This window comes from Podarcis gaigeae (genome assembly GCF_964106915.1).
Source record: "Podarcis gaigeae genome assembly, chromosome: 8".
Taxonomy (NCBI): Eukaryota; Metazoa; Chordata; class Lepidosauria; order Squamata; family Lacertidae; genus Podarcis; species Podarcis gaigeae.
In genome coordinates this window covers 25,046,880-25,063,293 of record NC_139684.1, presented here as the reverse complement: position 1 = coordinate 25,063,293, position 16,414 = coordinate 25,046,880, and the positions used below count along the sequence as shown (strand labels likewise).

The 16,414-nt window shown below is 47.4% G+C and overlaps 1 protein-coding gene across 2 annotated transcripts in view; it reads right to left on the bottom strand.

The window, feature by feature from the left end:
• LOC310850810 (kazrin-like) overlaps positions 1-16,414 on the bottom strand; it is a 209,725-nt gene that overhangs the window by 57,876 nt on the left and 135,435 nt on the right. The gene's annotated exons all lie outside the window — the stretch shown is intronic.

Below are 16,414 nucleotides of genomic sequence, written 5' to 3'. Positions count from 1 at the left end.
GTTCAAACATACCTACACTCAATCCCACAGATAATTCCTTTCCCCATCCCCATTCAACACCCCTCACCCCACCTTTGTGTTCGACTTCCAATCTACTCAATTGCAATTTCTTTCCACTATTGCAATTTCTTTCCACTATTTCTATTACTTTCTTTCACACACCTTTAACCTAATTCCATGCTTCTTTTTCTATTACACATTGTTATCCATCTTATTTAGTATTTCAGTATTTAAAACAGAACTTGTTTATTCTAATAGGAGTTCTGATTTTTCAATACGGTTTTGCAAGTATCCTTTAAACACCTTCCAGTCCCTGTCTAGCTTCTCTTTTGAGATCCAATTTCTCCCATTGTTTTGGATATATTGTACGATATAATAAATGCATTCTTTGCATTCCTCATTTCTCCTGCTCTCCATTTAAAATCAATGGTGGCTGCTTCCCTTAGGGTGGGAATCACCAACCCAGCACCTGAGAAGGTCTTCACTGGCCTCTGAACAGGAGTGTGAGAGCCTAAGCTTTTATAGTTTTTTGAAGTAAGTCTTCTAGAAAGAAATGCTTTGATGCATTGGGCAAGTTGACCCATCGAGTCCCTTACAACTTTACAATTCTATGCTTCTATCGTGCGCAGGTACCCTACCCTTCTATGCAATTTCTGTTAAACAAACCAGCCTGGCTGCTCCCACCTGTCATTGGCTGTCCCTAGCCAATGAGGGAAGTCAGAGCTGTGATGGATAAGTTGCCACCTCCTCTTGGGGTTTTGAGGAAGGGGTGGCAGAGCACATCCTTTTTGTGCAGAAGTTCCCAAGTTCAATCCCAGGCATCTCCAGGTAGGGCTGGGGAAGAGTCAGTGTCTGGAATCCTGGACAGATGCTGCCAGCCAGTGCAGACAGTGCTGCGCTAGATAGGCGGAGAGGCTGACTCAGCAGAAGGCAGCCACCTGACAATATACAATTCACTTCCTCTGTTCCTTCCCAGGTGACTGACTACATACATCACCTTTCATACACCCGAAGGCCCAGAGGAAGTGGAAGATTTTAGCTTTCGCTGAAAACGTAATTAAATTTGCAGGGAAGGGTATTCCGCAGCCAGGGTGCCACCACCAAGAAGGTTCTGTTCCAAGTTCCAGCCGCTCCATGCTGTCCCAGCACCTGCCCTCTGATGCAGCCATCTCACTTTGCCTAATGGAAAGTAGTGGAAGTCTAGAATGCTTAGCCACTGTAGGCAAAATGAAGCTTGAGGCGTCTTGCATGCTTCTTCCCCTCCTCATTCAATCCCCACAAAGGCCCTGAGATTGAATGACTGGTCCAACGTGACACCCAGTGAGCTTCATGGCTGAGTAGATTTTCAAACCCTGGTTTCCCAGGTCCAAGTCTGACACTCTAACCCAGGCATAGGAATACTCAGCCCTCCAGATGTTTTGGAACTACAACTCCCATGATCCCTAGCTAGCAGGACCAGTGGCCAGGGATGATGGGAATTGTAGTTCCCAAACATCTGGAGGGCCGAGTTTGCCTATGCCTCCTCTAACCACTGCACCACCACTGCCTCCCTATAAGAGGAAGCAGGGGCACAGCATTGGGGTGCCAGAGGGCCCTTGGCCCGCGCACAGATTTTTGAGGTGGCAGAAATAAGGCACCCCCCACAGGCACTCCCAGTGCAGCTCGGCGTGATGCCCTTATCCTGCCATCGGAGGAACCAATGGTCACAGAGGGGAGCACCGGACAGGGCCATGCTGGAGGCACTAGAATGGGGGCGCCTAGTTCGCACCCACCAAGTACCGTGTCGGCTGGTCGGGCTCTCCCTCGCATGGGCAGGCAGGTAGTGCCGTGTGGCCCTGCGTGGCTCCAACATGCGGTGGAATTGTTTTGGTGGTGTTGACAGTGAGGGCTGAGGTGCCATGGCATGCTCCTTCACCCTCTGGGTGCATGCACACCCCTTTGCCATGCGTGTGCCCGCCTCAGGCGGCATGCCCTCAAGCAACACCACCAATAGGAAGGGACCTCTGTGGTTCCTTCCCCTTCTCTAGCCACAGCTGCACCAAGAAATAATAAACACCTCCTTCACATTCTTCAAATATTTTGCTTATGATGCTGGAAAGGACGCACTTTTTGGTTTTTTGAAAAATGCAATAAAGTCTCACATGAGGAACCTCTGCGCTTTGGAGGGGGTGGGGTGTGTGTGGGATTGGGACCTGACTAACACCCAACAAGGTCCTTGCCAACTAATGACACCATCCATGCTCAGCCAGCGACCGATGCACCAGTATGCCAGGCGCAAAGCCTGCCAGTCAAATGTTACATGCTTGGGTGGAGAGATTGGCTCCCGAAACTTTCCAGCAATCTGGGATTTGTGTGTGTTGCTGTGGGTTTCTTCCTCCCCCCCCCTTTCAGATGAAAGCTTCACCAGCAGCAACCATCTTTCAAATCCAAACACGCTGCAATCGGAGCTCTCATCTGGAAGCTGATCCTGGAATCCGTGCCAAGTCGCAGAGGGAGGAGAAGCAGAACGTTTGCACATTTTCCCACGCTACGGATACAGAAGAACTGCCAGGCATCCGTGGCCTCTTAGAAATCCCCCGCCAGGCAGGGCAAAGTTTGCCCTGCCGTGGTGGGAAGGGACTCACTTTCAGCATGTGGCAAAGACGCAGCCGAAAACACCACAAGCCCCCTTATGCCAGGGGCAGATGGTTCTGCATAGACGGAGGCACTCCGGCCCATCTCCAGGTCAGAGGAGGCTGTTGGCATTGTGCCCCTTCTACATCTCTCTCCTCCCCAGCCATGGAGCACGGAAGATGGAATTACAGGCTCAGCATGCCAACGATCCCGAGTTTGAATGTAGGGAGAGTTGCTGCAACAGCTCACAACCATAACACAAAACCGTAACACTAGTCGGCGCAGGCAAGGGATGCCAGAGTTTATCATCAGATAGGGAAATGGAAGCAGAAATTGCCGCAATTTGTACGTTCGTCCAAGGTCAGGAACAGAAACTATGCAAGCAAAGATGAGCAGAGTTCACTATAGTTAAGTAAAGGGTAAAGAGACCCCTGACCATTAGGTCCAGTCGTGGCCGACTCTGGTTTTGCAGCGCTCATCTCGCTTTATTGGCTGAGGGAGCTGGCGTACAGCTTCCGGGTCATGTGGCCAGCATGACTAAGCCGCTTCTGGTGAACCAGAGCAGCGCACGGAAATGCCGTTTACATTCCCGCCAGAGTGGTACCTATTTATCTACTTGCACTTTGACGTGCTTTCGAACTGCTAGGTTGGCAGGAGCAGGGACCGAGCAATGGGAGCTCACCCTGTCGTGGGGATTTGAGCCGCCGACCTTCTGATCGGCAAGTCCTAGGCTCTGTGGTTTAAACCACAGCGCCACCCACATCCCTTCACTATGGTTACTTTTTTATTTTAAAAAAACAACCCTTCGCAAACATTGTGTAATTAATTTTGCTGTTTTCAGCATTGTTTTGGTATTTTCCTTTCATGGAAATGCACTGACATTAACTGCATATTAGTTTCAGCCATAGCAAATAACAAGAGGAAGAACGTAGGTATCCGTGGAAGCCGAACTGCAGAGGAACGGAAGCAGTGCAGATTGTGGTAAGCACAGACCAAAGACCAAAGGAACATCTTAGCTCCTCAGTGTTCTGCAGCAAATGTTCCAGGGTGGCAAATGCTCTGGCAAGAAAGTGGGTGAGGCCCAAACACCTCCTCTCTCTCATACACACATGCAGGCAGACAAAAATATGCACAAGTTCTCACGGATATGCATACACACAAACGCAAGACAGACTCACAGCAATACTCATCTCCTGGTCCATGAAGCAAAGAAGTTGAAGGTATTTTCTATACCCCACACATGAAACATTTCATCAACATTTCTTCTCCCCCCCCTTTTTTATAATTTTCAAATGCAATTTATTTTCTCATTAAATGACAGGGAAGAGTAACAAAAAAGAGATTTCCTGCACAGAACTGGAAGATGATGCTCTCAAGATATTGCTCTCCATCACAGAGCTTGTCAAGATTGTGAAAGCAGACAGGTGGAAGGAATAATTCAGCCTTCAATAGATTGTGGCTGGGTCAGGATTCATTGATCAAAAACGATGCCCCCACCCCATCAATGGTTTCAGTTGCTTTCCTCCCCAAAATTCCCCCTCACCCTCTGCCTTAGGGGTTTCACTTATCTGTCAAAAGCTTGTTTTAGCAGAGAAGTCACAGCTGAACAGGAGGACAAGAGACAACAGATTTTCCTTCCTCTTGGTTCCTCAGCCATACTTCTGGGCTCATTTTACAAAGGAACAGGATTGCATAAAAACATATAAAAATGTAACAACGATAATAAAGGAGAAAGATAAACACCGCAAGAGGATAAAACACTGATTCAACGATCTGCACAAGAAATAAAGGCTCAGATATTGACAAAAAGCACCCATACGGGGAGGGAGGGAGCCATTTATTCCTGAAGGAAAGGTAGAATATATATTATGTAGTAGTAGTAGTAGTAAATAATAATAATAATAATAATAATATGAACCACCCAGAACAGAATGAGCCAACTGCAGTTCACATTGTCTGCTTTGAACATGCCCCCCCCCCTCTTGCCTGTTCGTCAGGTGCACAGCTTATCTTTGCTGAGATATGTTACTGGCTATAGTGACTCAAGGTCAACGTGAGCAGCCAGGTAAACACTCACGCCAGCCAGCTTTAGTAAATCATCATCTGTCCCCGTACTCTGACTTCATACTGCCAACAGAGATGCATTCCAGAAACAGCTACACTTCACTCCCTTCCTTCAAAGGGCCTGTTGTCGCAATCACCATTAAGAGGATGATAAACAAGGTCCTTTCTGGGATTAAAACCAGAGGCATTCTTCTTTCTCCGGCGGTGGCCCGTCCTGTTTTGCCACCTGAGGCGAGACAAGAATGGACCATCCCCTGCGAAAGGGGGGCATTCTGCAAGGCCTTGCTGCTCATCTTCTCTGCCCCAGGGGTGAGGGAGACGAGTGACAATGCTGCATAATAGGACACACCCGGAGAAAGGGGGGCGTTCCATCAGCGGCTGAAGTGACAGGTCGAGAGGGGTGCCACCTCTCTTGTGCTTCCGCCACCTGAGATGGCTGCTTCCCTCTGCCTTGTGGGTGGGAAAGCTCTCTCTCTCTCATCCTTCCAGGCACCATGGGCTGGAGATAGCCTCAGATGATGGGTGGGGGAATGCGATCAGGGGCCCTCTCTCTCCCATTCCTCCCTTTGAAATGATGGTCCTTTATCTTCAGACTGGACTGGACATATAGATGATGTTTTCAAACAGAGGGCTACCCTCTGCAAAAGTAGGGCAGATGGCAACTGTAGCCAAGCCTCTCCAGGGATGGACAGTTCCCAGCACACAACCCCCCACCCCCATACTGAGGCAGTGGTACGTGCCTGATGATACTGACCTCTTACACCAGCCCAACAACCTTCCATTTCCTCACAGAAGTTGGACTTCAAACATCAGGAACATACAAAAAGAGCTTGCTGGATCAGGCCAATGCCCATCTAGTCTATGGCTACCAGATTTTTTTCAATGAATCCGGGGACACTTTTTTTTTTTTTGAAACTGAGTAGCAACAGGGAGTCAGTAGTGAGGATGGTGAGGCAAAAGACCCTGGGTCAAAGCACACATGCATATTGTATAAAGGTGCAAAGCCCTTCTTTCTTACCCTGTGAAACATACATGCGCAGAGTTTAAAAAAAACTGGGCAATGGCCACTTGCCCGCAACTCCTGAGCCTCCCTTGATCAGTCAAAACAAAGGGGGCAGGAGATCTGTACTGCTGTACATCCCCAGTTCCCCTTCAGCAGTGGCAGTCCGGAGCCAGCCTGGTAGTGCAGTTGCCTCTGGCTGGCTTCAGGAGCTGCTTGCTGCTCACTGCCGTGGCGCCCGCCAGTTTGCTTCACGGAAGTCCCCATATGATGTGTCTTGTGTGCAACACATCATATGGGGACTTCCAGTGCTGAAAAATGGCAGGCGCCACAGCAGCGAGCAGCTCCTGAAGCCAGCCAGAGCCAACTGCGCCACCAGGCTGGCTCAGGGCTGCTGAAGCTGCTGCTGCCACGTTTCCTGGGGACAGAGTTGCAAATCTGGGGACATTCCAGGGACGCAATATGTCCAGGGACAGATTTGCAAATCCGGAGACTGTTCCCAGGGATGTCTGGTAACCCTAATCTAGTCCTTTTTTCACAGTGGCCACCCCAGATGCCCCAAGTCCACAAGCAGGACCCAAGCACAAGAGCACCCTCCTTTCCTGATGTTTCCAGTAACTGGCATTCAGAAAAGCATTCCTGCCTCCGACTGTGGAGACAGAGCACTGCCATCATGGCAAGTAGCCATCGAAGGAATGGTTGCTTATAGAACATGCCAGATGTTTTCCCCTCCCCGGAGCAGTTGGAATGCTTGTGAATACTGGGTGCCACCACGCCAGCTCAGCCAATCACTGTCAAGAAGCTACATCACCCACAACTGCAATACAAGAAAGACTTTGAGTGCCAAGGGCAGTTTTGGGTGAAACCAATGTCCTCCTTTGAGAGAAGGCATCAGATTCCCTCACCTGAAAGAAGCAATGTTGCCTTGTCATTTCATGGTCCCTAAACTGGCAACCTGGGAAGGCAATTGAAAGCCAACCCCCCCCCCAATTAAATATGCAAACCAGCAGCTACAGAAAGCGCTCTCTCTCTCTCTCTCTCTCTCTCTCTCTCTCTCTCTCTCTCTCTCTCTGTGTGTGTTGATCTATTATCATTTCATTAGGCTAAAGGTCACCATCTTTTTTTACTTTCCATTTGGAAACCCATAAAAGCTGTAAAAGACACTGTCAAGTAACCCCCCCCCCAAACCCCCTCCTTTACATCTGCAAGCAATTTGCCAGGATGCAGAGCTTGATGTTTACAGAAGACCGAGATTCTGTTGCCGAGCGATTTGCAGAAAGAAAAAGAAAAAAGTAGATATATAAAAAAAAGTGGGACGAAGAGATGGAAATGCAACACTTTACGACCTAACTGAAAACTTCAGAGGCAATGATTAAGGCAGTTTCTCCGTTCTGTTGAAGTTGTTACTTTATATGACAGCCAAGTACATTTGGGAGAGAGACAGAGAGAGAGAGAGAGAGAGAGAGAGAGAGAGACAGAGAGAGAAGTACGCATCAGAGAACAGATCCAAACAAGAGAGGCCCAGGATTCCAAACAAAGGAAGTCAGACTATTGGTCCAGCTAGCTCAAGACTGTCATCACTGACCAGGATACCAGAAAAGGGACATTCCTGGGCTACCTGGAGATTTACTCAGAGAGGAGATGATCACAGGTTGCCCTGCTGACCTGTATCTCCAATGGTGCACGGCACTGCCAGTTACCCAAAGCAGTGCAAAGGAGCAGGGAGTTTGCCACAGAGGTGGTGCCAATCTGCCATTCCCAGCCTATGCCACACCAAGTTCCCAGCTTTCTTGCCCCGCTCTTTCTCCTTCTTGGTAACCAGCAGAGATGCACAGCATTGGGAAGGCAGGCTAGCCACGCAGCCTCACCCTGCGGGCCGCTACTGTTAACGCAAGGTTAGCAGGGCTAAGAAGACTCGTTGTGTTCTAGTAACTTGTGCCATCTCCCTAAGGAGGCCACTGTCTATCAGAGCACGCCCTTTCTCTTTGACCCAGCGTGCTTGCTGGTAAATTCACACGCGGAAATGAAAATTGCAGCAAGGCAGGGACTTCCGCTGGAGAACAATTACACGGTGTTATAAAAAGTTACGACCGTTTCCAAATGAATGTAATGTCGGCTGTATATATGCGATCTGCTCCCTGTAAAGTAAGCAGAAGCTGTCGTACAGTTAGATCAAATGGCCCAGGTTGATCTGCAGGTCTGATCCTGGCCTGGATCCCTGGAGAGCCACTGCCAGTTAGTGTAGACAATATGAAGCAAGATGGACAATATAAGGCAGTTTCCTATGTCCCCCACCCCCCAATGGCTGCTACTTGTAGTAGGAAAATTAAGCATCCAAGGACTTTAATGCATTTTAAGGTACACAATATAAGGTAATGCTGGATGGGCAAGAACTGAGCAGCAGCAGGAGAAAATTAAGAACAGAAAGGAAACAGAGAAAGAAAATGACTCGGAGGATACGGACGGGTCTATCCTGCTCCCAAGCAGTGCTGTTATTGAAAAGGTATGACAAGGTTAATTGCTGGAAAACAGCTTGAGGTATCTTTGTGTTGCACCAAGGAAGCAAAACACACACACAACTGGAGGTAATTAACAAGGCAATGAGCACATCTTTCAGAGGAACCAGAGAGGCTAGGAAGGAGGCTGAGAAGGGAATGGGGCAGGGATTTTATTTTGTTTTGGTGGTGGTGAGGTCATAAGTAGAGATCCTTGAGGATTTGTTTTGTTTTGCAGTGAACATAACCTACTCAAATAAGCCCACACCAGGGCTCAGATCAGAAAGTGGACCAGATCAGTTGCCGGGGAGAAACTGCTTGTGAATTTCCCACCAGCAACTGGTTGGCCACCGTGAGAATGGGATGCCGAACTAGGTGGACTAAGGGATGCAGGAGGAATCCATTTTAAACAAATTTTGACACAGGATCCGGCAGTTCTGACCTAATCGAGCTTTGCCCCCATTAGACCACCTATTGCACAGGGCGACTTCTTAGGTCTGAGCTGCCTGTGCACTTTCTTTTTTTTTTAAAAAAAGCCCAACTAATTATATGCAACCTAATTATGTATAACGTAAAAGAGTCAACATCCGGTACTACATTTCTGCAGCCTGATTTTGTACGTATGGACATATAAATATTTTTGTACAGTCATATGCACAGCTGTATCTGTTTATGTGCTGGTTACTTTACACACACAAACACACACACACAGTACTTTTCTGTGTAAAGTCTAGGTATTTTTACTGTAAAATAATGCTAAAAGTGGGGGACGGGGTCATCTTATACACGGGGCCATCTCCCCCCATTTTCTTAAATTGGAGTCTTCTACACTGGGGCATGTTATACACAGAAAAATACGGTATATAATTTCTTTGTCACTGTGTCATAAAGATACATCACACCGGTTTCCAACCATATAAAAACCATGAAACCAAACAATAAAATCATAAAAAGTTAAAAGCAAGTTAAAACTAAGTAGAAATTAAAAAACACACACATCAGTAAACCGGTATTATTTTAAGCATCGTACTGCAATGATTGTTTGTATTTTTAGAAACAACTCAGAAACAACTCTCTTTTTCAGAAGAGAGAAAAAATTCAGGCGGTGGGGGGAGAGGGAGAATCCCATGCATATAATCTCAACATTGAGAACCCATTCCTTTAGTCTGAGCCAACACACAAACATGAATGCACACATGCTTGCTCTGATAGCCAGCCCTCTGCCACTCTCCCCAAATTTACCCTGTGGAACTTCACCTCCCCAATCCACATTCCCAAACCTATTTCTGAATCCACTTCTCTCCTCTATTCCACAGCCCCACTGTGCACCTGTTTTCACCTTCACCCCCACTGTCCATGCATCCTCCCATACTTCTCCCCCACAATTCCCTCTTGCACACAAACTACTCTCATGATAGCCTTCTGTAACTTCCTCTTCTTGCATACTGCAACTACTAAGCATCCTTTCCACCTTCTGCGCAATTATGAAGCCACCATCCTCTTGAATCTACAAATCTTCCAATGGGGGCTGTGCGATGACAGCCTTACATTTTTATGTGTATAGGAAGATATCTCTAGCTCGCTGCCCACATCAGTAAGTGGGAGCAATTATACCCCCCCTCCTCGCTTCAATTATGGAGGAATATGGAGAATTTCCTTTGTTCTGCATTTTTAAAGGAGATGACCTAATTTGCACCTCCCAGATAAATACACAGAACAGAATTATCTCTTGGATTTTGCTGTAACGCAAGTTCCGCAGTACAGTTTCAAGCTAAGAAAGGCACACTGTGGGAGAAAATGCACTCAGAAATATATACATTGACTGGTTCAAGATCTGGACAGGCCTTGACATCAGTCATATAGCAGATATTAGTCATGACAGCTCAATACAACCCTCATATCCAGGAACAGTCTACCCCTGAATATCATCAGCCAGGTGGCAACCAAAAAAAGAGAAGCTGACTTCTGGCCTCCTCTGAGTTCTAGTTGGCCACTGGTTAGATGGACCTTTGGCCTGATCCAGTAGGGTTCCTCCTATATTCTGAGGAACCTGTACAGCTGCCTTACTACCAAGTCAGACCATTGGTCCATTTAGATAATTATTGTCAGCACCGACAGGCAGCACAGTGGTACCTCGGGTTAAGAACTTAATTCATTCTGGAGGTCCGTTCTTAACCTGAATCTGTTCTTAACCTGAGGTACCACTTTAGCTAATGGGGCCTCCTGCTGCTGTCACACTGCTGCCACACGATTTCTGTTCTCATCCTGAAGCAAAGTTCTTAACCTGAGGTAATATTTCTGGGTTAGCGGAGTCTGTAACCTGAAGCGTCCGTAACCTGAAGTGTCTGTAACCCGAGGTGCCACTATAGCTCTCCATGGTTTCAGGTAGGATCTCCTGGAGATTTGGGGAACTGAACCTGGGGCCTTCTTCATGTAAACCAGATGTTCTACCACTGAGATGTGACTCTTCTTAAGTTCCCAAGCAGTGAAACACTGGCAGCATTCACCCACAGCTTTTAAGCAGATGACAGATTTGCAGCAGAAAGAAAAAGACACTACAAATGGCCCACTTATCCAAAGAGGTCAGCACAAGATAACTGACCTGCTATAACCAGAGGCAAAGCTATATCTACCAAGCTATTCATCCAAAGCCGAGTGTTGCTCAGCCAGCTTAGGCTCTTTTGGCACACCAAGGATCAGGCAGCCCCCTTCTCCCCAATTTCTCAGTCTGCACCCCAATTTCTCGGTCAATCCCAGGGGGTTGAGGAGGAAAATGACAATGCAAACCATGCCCCATGTTTGTAACTAATCGAAAGTGAAAAGAAGGAGGGCTCTAATTTGACCTGTTGTATCTTCTGCTTTCGAAGAAGGTGTATCACCCCTTCTTCGAAAGCAAACAGCCAGTGGAATGGTACGCAGTGGAAGCTGCATGCATGTCTATTCACAAAGACGCCCCAAATATTGAGTACAGGAAAGCGTTTATGTCAAGAGGAGTGCAGTCCCAGTTTCAAAGAGTGATGTGCTCTTCTCTACTCAGAAGTAAGTCCACTGAGTTGTATGGCTGAATGTGGATATAGCCGACTCCCAGGTAAGTGGACATAGGAATCAGAACATCTTAAGAGTTGGAAGGAGCCTGGCAAACAAGTGTCTTACACCCAGGGGTGTTTTTTCCAGCTGGAACTCAGGTGGCTGCCATTGCCATTATGTGAGAACAAGGGAGGCGTTCTTGGTGAGTTCTGGCACCTCTTTTTTAGTATTAGAAAAACAGCACCCGTCACAGCCATACACCATACATTTAAAGCACTTTTATACCACTTTCACAGCCACAGGGAATCCAGGGAACTGTAGTTTGTCAGAGCATTGGCCTTCCAGAGATATAATTCTCTGACCCTTACCAAACTACAGTTCCCAGAATGCTTCATGACTGTTAGAGTGATGTAAGAGTACTTCAAATGTATGATGTGTCTGCAGAGAGTGTTGATGGGAGTGAAAAAGGAGGTTGGTCTACTCAGGGAGGGCATATAAACAAAATTCTCTCCAAAATTTGGAGCTACTACTACTTGCCGATCAGAAGGTTGGTGGTTTGAATCCCCACGATGGGGTGAGCTCCCGTTGCTCAGTCCCTGCTCCTGCCAACCTAGCAGTTCGAAAGCACATCAAAGTGCAAGTAGATAAATAGGTACCGCTCCGGCGGGAAGGTAAACAGCATTTCCGTGCACTGCTCTGGTTCGCCAGAAGCAGCTTAGTCATGCTGGCCACATGACCCGGAAGCGGCACACCGGCTCCCTCGGCCAATAAAGTGAGATGAGCGCCGCAACCCCAGAGTCGTCCGTGACTGGACCTAATGGTCAGTGGTCCCTTTACCTTTTACTACTCCTGGGTGGGGGCTAAGGTGCAATCCTGCACACAACAGGGGTGGTGAACCAGTACCTGCCTCATGTTGCTGGACTCTAAACTCCCACCATTCACCAGCTTGCATGGCCAATGGTCAGGGATGATGGGAGTTGGAGTCCAATAAAATCTGAAGGGCCGGTGCTTAGCCATATACACACTGAATGTGGGAGCAAGTCTCATTGAACTCAATAATGAATAAATACATAAGAAATAAATAAATGACTTCAAAACTTTTTTTTTTGGTTAAAAGTGACAAACGTAGTAAGTAATAATGATAATGATATTAAGAATAATAATATAGATAAGAGAAAATTTAAATAGGAGTGTTTGGATGAAGTGCTAGGTTTGTTTGTTTTTAACGCCTCCAAACAGCTTCATTGCCTAGGGCAGGGCTTCCCAAACTTGGGCCTCCAGCTGTTTTTGGACTACAATTCCCATCATCCCTGACCCCTAGTCCTGCTAGCTAGGGATGATGGGACTTGTAGTCCAAAAAAAGCAAAAAAAAAGCTGGAGACTCAAATTTGGGAAACCCTGGTCTGGGCAGTCAGCCAAATTCCATGGGGTCTTGGCTTAATGCTATTCCTACTCAGAGTAGACCTGCTGAAGTTAATGGACACAACTAACTTAGGTATGTTAACTTCAGTAAGTGGGTGGTTTGGTTTAGGACCAGTGTTTCCAATCTCTTCCAGTTAATGGGTGTGTTTGTAGGGTTCCTTCCATACAAGGACAAAGTCCACTACCCAAAAGTTAAATTGTAACTTCATCTGAGGATTCAGGCTGGAGATTGGGGAGGCGGAATACGTTCCAAATATCTACTCTTTGATATAACAATATGGAGACCACACAGGGAAGAGATTAAAAAACACACAACTTCCATAATTTAGAAAGGGTAGTTTGCTTTAGGGGTGGTTTTTAATTGGTATATAATTGGAGTTTTTGATTTCTATGCAGAATGAGAGCCAGGCAAAAGTTTCCAAAGAACTTTGAAACGTTTATCCATTTCCCAGTCTTTGGCTCTATGGCTCATTATTTACAGAATTATAACCATCTAGTCCTCATGATTTCACATTGCAAGTGATCTTACAGATGAATGTGCAAAAGCACTGAGCCTACATCACCACCCGTCTCTGCAAGCTCAAAAATTGGGGGCCTCTTAGTTGCAATTCCTGCATTGCTGGGGGTTGGACTAGATGACCCTTGGGATTCCTTCCAACTGTGCAAATCTATGATTCTATTGCGGGTGAGGAAAACAGAGCCAAAGCCTTTGCACCACTTGAGACCAGCAGGGTTTAGGCTGCCCGTTTCACTGTCTGCAATGCTGTATTTACTTCTTATCTACCGTATAAAGGTCCCTCTGTGTGCATCTTTATAGGAGGACAAGTCCTTGCCCCAAGCAGCTTACAATTTAAAACTCAACAGGTGAGGAAAGAACAAAAATAGGGAAATTAAGGCAGGGGGAAAGAGGGAAGAAGTCTGCCATTGTTTCAGCTACATGGGTAACCTGGAGCAAGTCATTCGTTCTCAGTCTCTGTTCCTCCACCTGCAAAATGGGACTATTCACAAAGCTCTTGAGAGGACGAACATACTCATGGCTGCAAAACACTTCTTGTATAGAACAATTGCTAAGATTCTGTGCAATGCAAAAGCTGGTCAAGGTTCCAGTCGTTGCCCCTTAGATCTCAGCAAGGAATTTCTCTCTCTCCTTCCTAAGTATTGTATCAGTGATTTCAGGACATAGATCAGGTATAGGGAAGCTGTAGCTCTTCAGATGACTCCATTAATTGCAGCCAGAAGAGATAAAGGCCAGGGATGATAGGATAGATTCCAGCAACACCTGGAGGAACATAGGTACCTCATCCCTGCCTTAGAGGAAAGAGAAAGTCACATGCAACTTTTAACTCTCCTTCCTTGAGTGACATCTGGGGCGAAGAAAGCATGTTGTCCATCGTCCACATGGCTTGTTAGGATGGTGAACGGTACCCATCCATTCATATAAGCACCCCATCACCACTCTCATTGAACTCTCATGTGGGCACACAGCAAAGGCCACAAATCTCTCACACTTCTGCAGATAGAAAAGCATGGGAATCTGCCTACAACTGAGCCATTGGTCCATCTAGCCCAGTATTGTCAACACTGGCTGGCAGCTGCGGTGTTGGGTTTGAGGCTGGGGACATTCCCAGCCCTTCCTGGAGATTGAACCTGGATGCTAATAATAATAATAATAATAATAATAATAATAATAATAATAATAATAATAATTTATTTATACCCCGCCCATCTGGCTGGACTTCCACTCTGGGTGGCTTCCAACAAAATAGTAAAATACAGTAATGCATCAAACATTAAAAGCTTCCCTAAACAGGGCTGCTTTCAGATGTCTTCTAAAAGTCAGATATTTATTTCCTTTACATCTGGTAGGAGGGTGTTCCACATGGCGGGTGCCACTACCAAGAAGGCCTTCTGCCTGGTTCCCTGTAATTTGGCTTCTCGCAATGAGGGAACTACCAGAAGGCCCTTGGTGCTGAATCTCAGTGTCTGGGCTGAATGAGGGGGGTGGAGATGCTCCTTCAGATATACTGGACTGAGATTCTCTGTCATTGAGCTACGTACATGGGAGATTTGCCTCCTCAACTCTGGAGAGATATTGGGCTAGAGACTCTGCCTATCATCCTTCAGGATCACATGGGGGTGGGGCTAGATCAGCAGTAGCCAACATGGTGCCCTCAATATGTTGTTGGGCATCATGCTGCTTCTGGGGTAGTTTACCCATCTTTGGTCCCCACCTGTGGCTCCTAGAAGCTGTCAGCAGGTGACAGCAGCCACATCCTGGGAACAGCTTTGACCGTCCAGCTAAACCAGGTGAGGGTAGCTGATGGGTCTCAAACTCTTGGTGAGTTAGAGACTTCCCCTGCATGTGAAGGCAGGCTCCGGTGCATTGAGCGGATGAGACCAATAGTGGGCCCAACAGCCAAGAAGGCGGTTTCTGTACATGCTGTAGAGGGAAGTGAGAGGCAGATGGGACTCATCAACCTGGGAAGGTAGCCCATCTAGGAGAAAGAAAGCTGTGGTCCTAAATCTCCGCTGCCTTGCTGAATATCTTTGGAAGAAGAAAGGCTAAGGACTAAATCCTACACAAATCTGGAGTGGAGTCCCTAAGGCAGTTGGATGGTGCCTTGTATGCCTCCTTCTAGCAACTCCTGCAGCCAAGCTGGTGCCAAATGTATTGCTCTGCTTTCCTTTGGACCACATCAGCAAAACTGAGAAGGGGGTCTTGTCATCTAGGCAGCCCAGGACCTCCATACACACTGCCCAGGTCACTTCAGTGCTGCTAAAACAGCAGTTTGACTTCACCCCCAGAAGTATACTCCGTTGTCTCTCAAGACAGGCGGATGCCTGCAGCAGCAACAACAACTCCCATCATGCCCGAGCACTAGCTACGCTGGCAGGGGCTGATGGGAGTTGGAGTCCAACACCTGCAGGGCATCACATATATGGCTGCCTATATTAATTCCAGGAAATACTGTGTGGGTTCCAGGGAGGCTGCAGCTGATTTGGCTCGAGGGACCCCACCCTCTGACATCACCTACACATCCCCCCTGGCCTGTTCTGTTTGCTGCTTTCCTGCAATTTCCTCGTTGGCATGAGCACGAGAAGAACACGCAAGCCACGGCACACACACCGCTACACACCCTCAGGTGCAGCACACCTTTCCTGACAGCTGTTCTCCAACCCCATGTGCCAAAGGCCCCCGACCCAAGACACCTGGCAATGAGGCAACCCGGAAGGGCGATCCCAATTAAAACCCAAGGTGTCAACGGGCTCCTAGCAACCACAGATCACGTTAAGAATTATCTCGTGCACCGAGGGCCCACCTGCCACTCCCAGCCTGTCAAACTCCCAGCCTTCGAACAAGGCACTATCCAACAAGTCCGTCACTGTTTGGGGCTCGGGTGCCCTGTTAGTAGCGTCACAACCACACCTCCCTGAAGGCTATCATTTCAGAGGCTCAGCGCTGGCTCCGATTCCCCTTCCCTGCACACGGAAGGGAAAAAATGAACCATGCCCTAGAGAGAGAGAGCGGTTCTGGGTGGCTGCTCCTAGTTCTCGCGCCTCGGCAAGTTTAAAAGCGACTGACAAGGTGCTTTTTAAAAAAGAAGACGACAGAGACTTGCCTGCACAACAACAGGATGCCCATGTGGCCTCTGGTGTTTCCCTGAGGCTGCTGTAACAAATGCACAAACTTACACAAATCCACTCGCAGGACAAGGAAAGCCAGCCCAGAATGTGGCAAAAGGGATCTCCCTTCAAACACCCTCAGCAAAAGCCCCACAAAAGACGAGGCCCG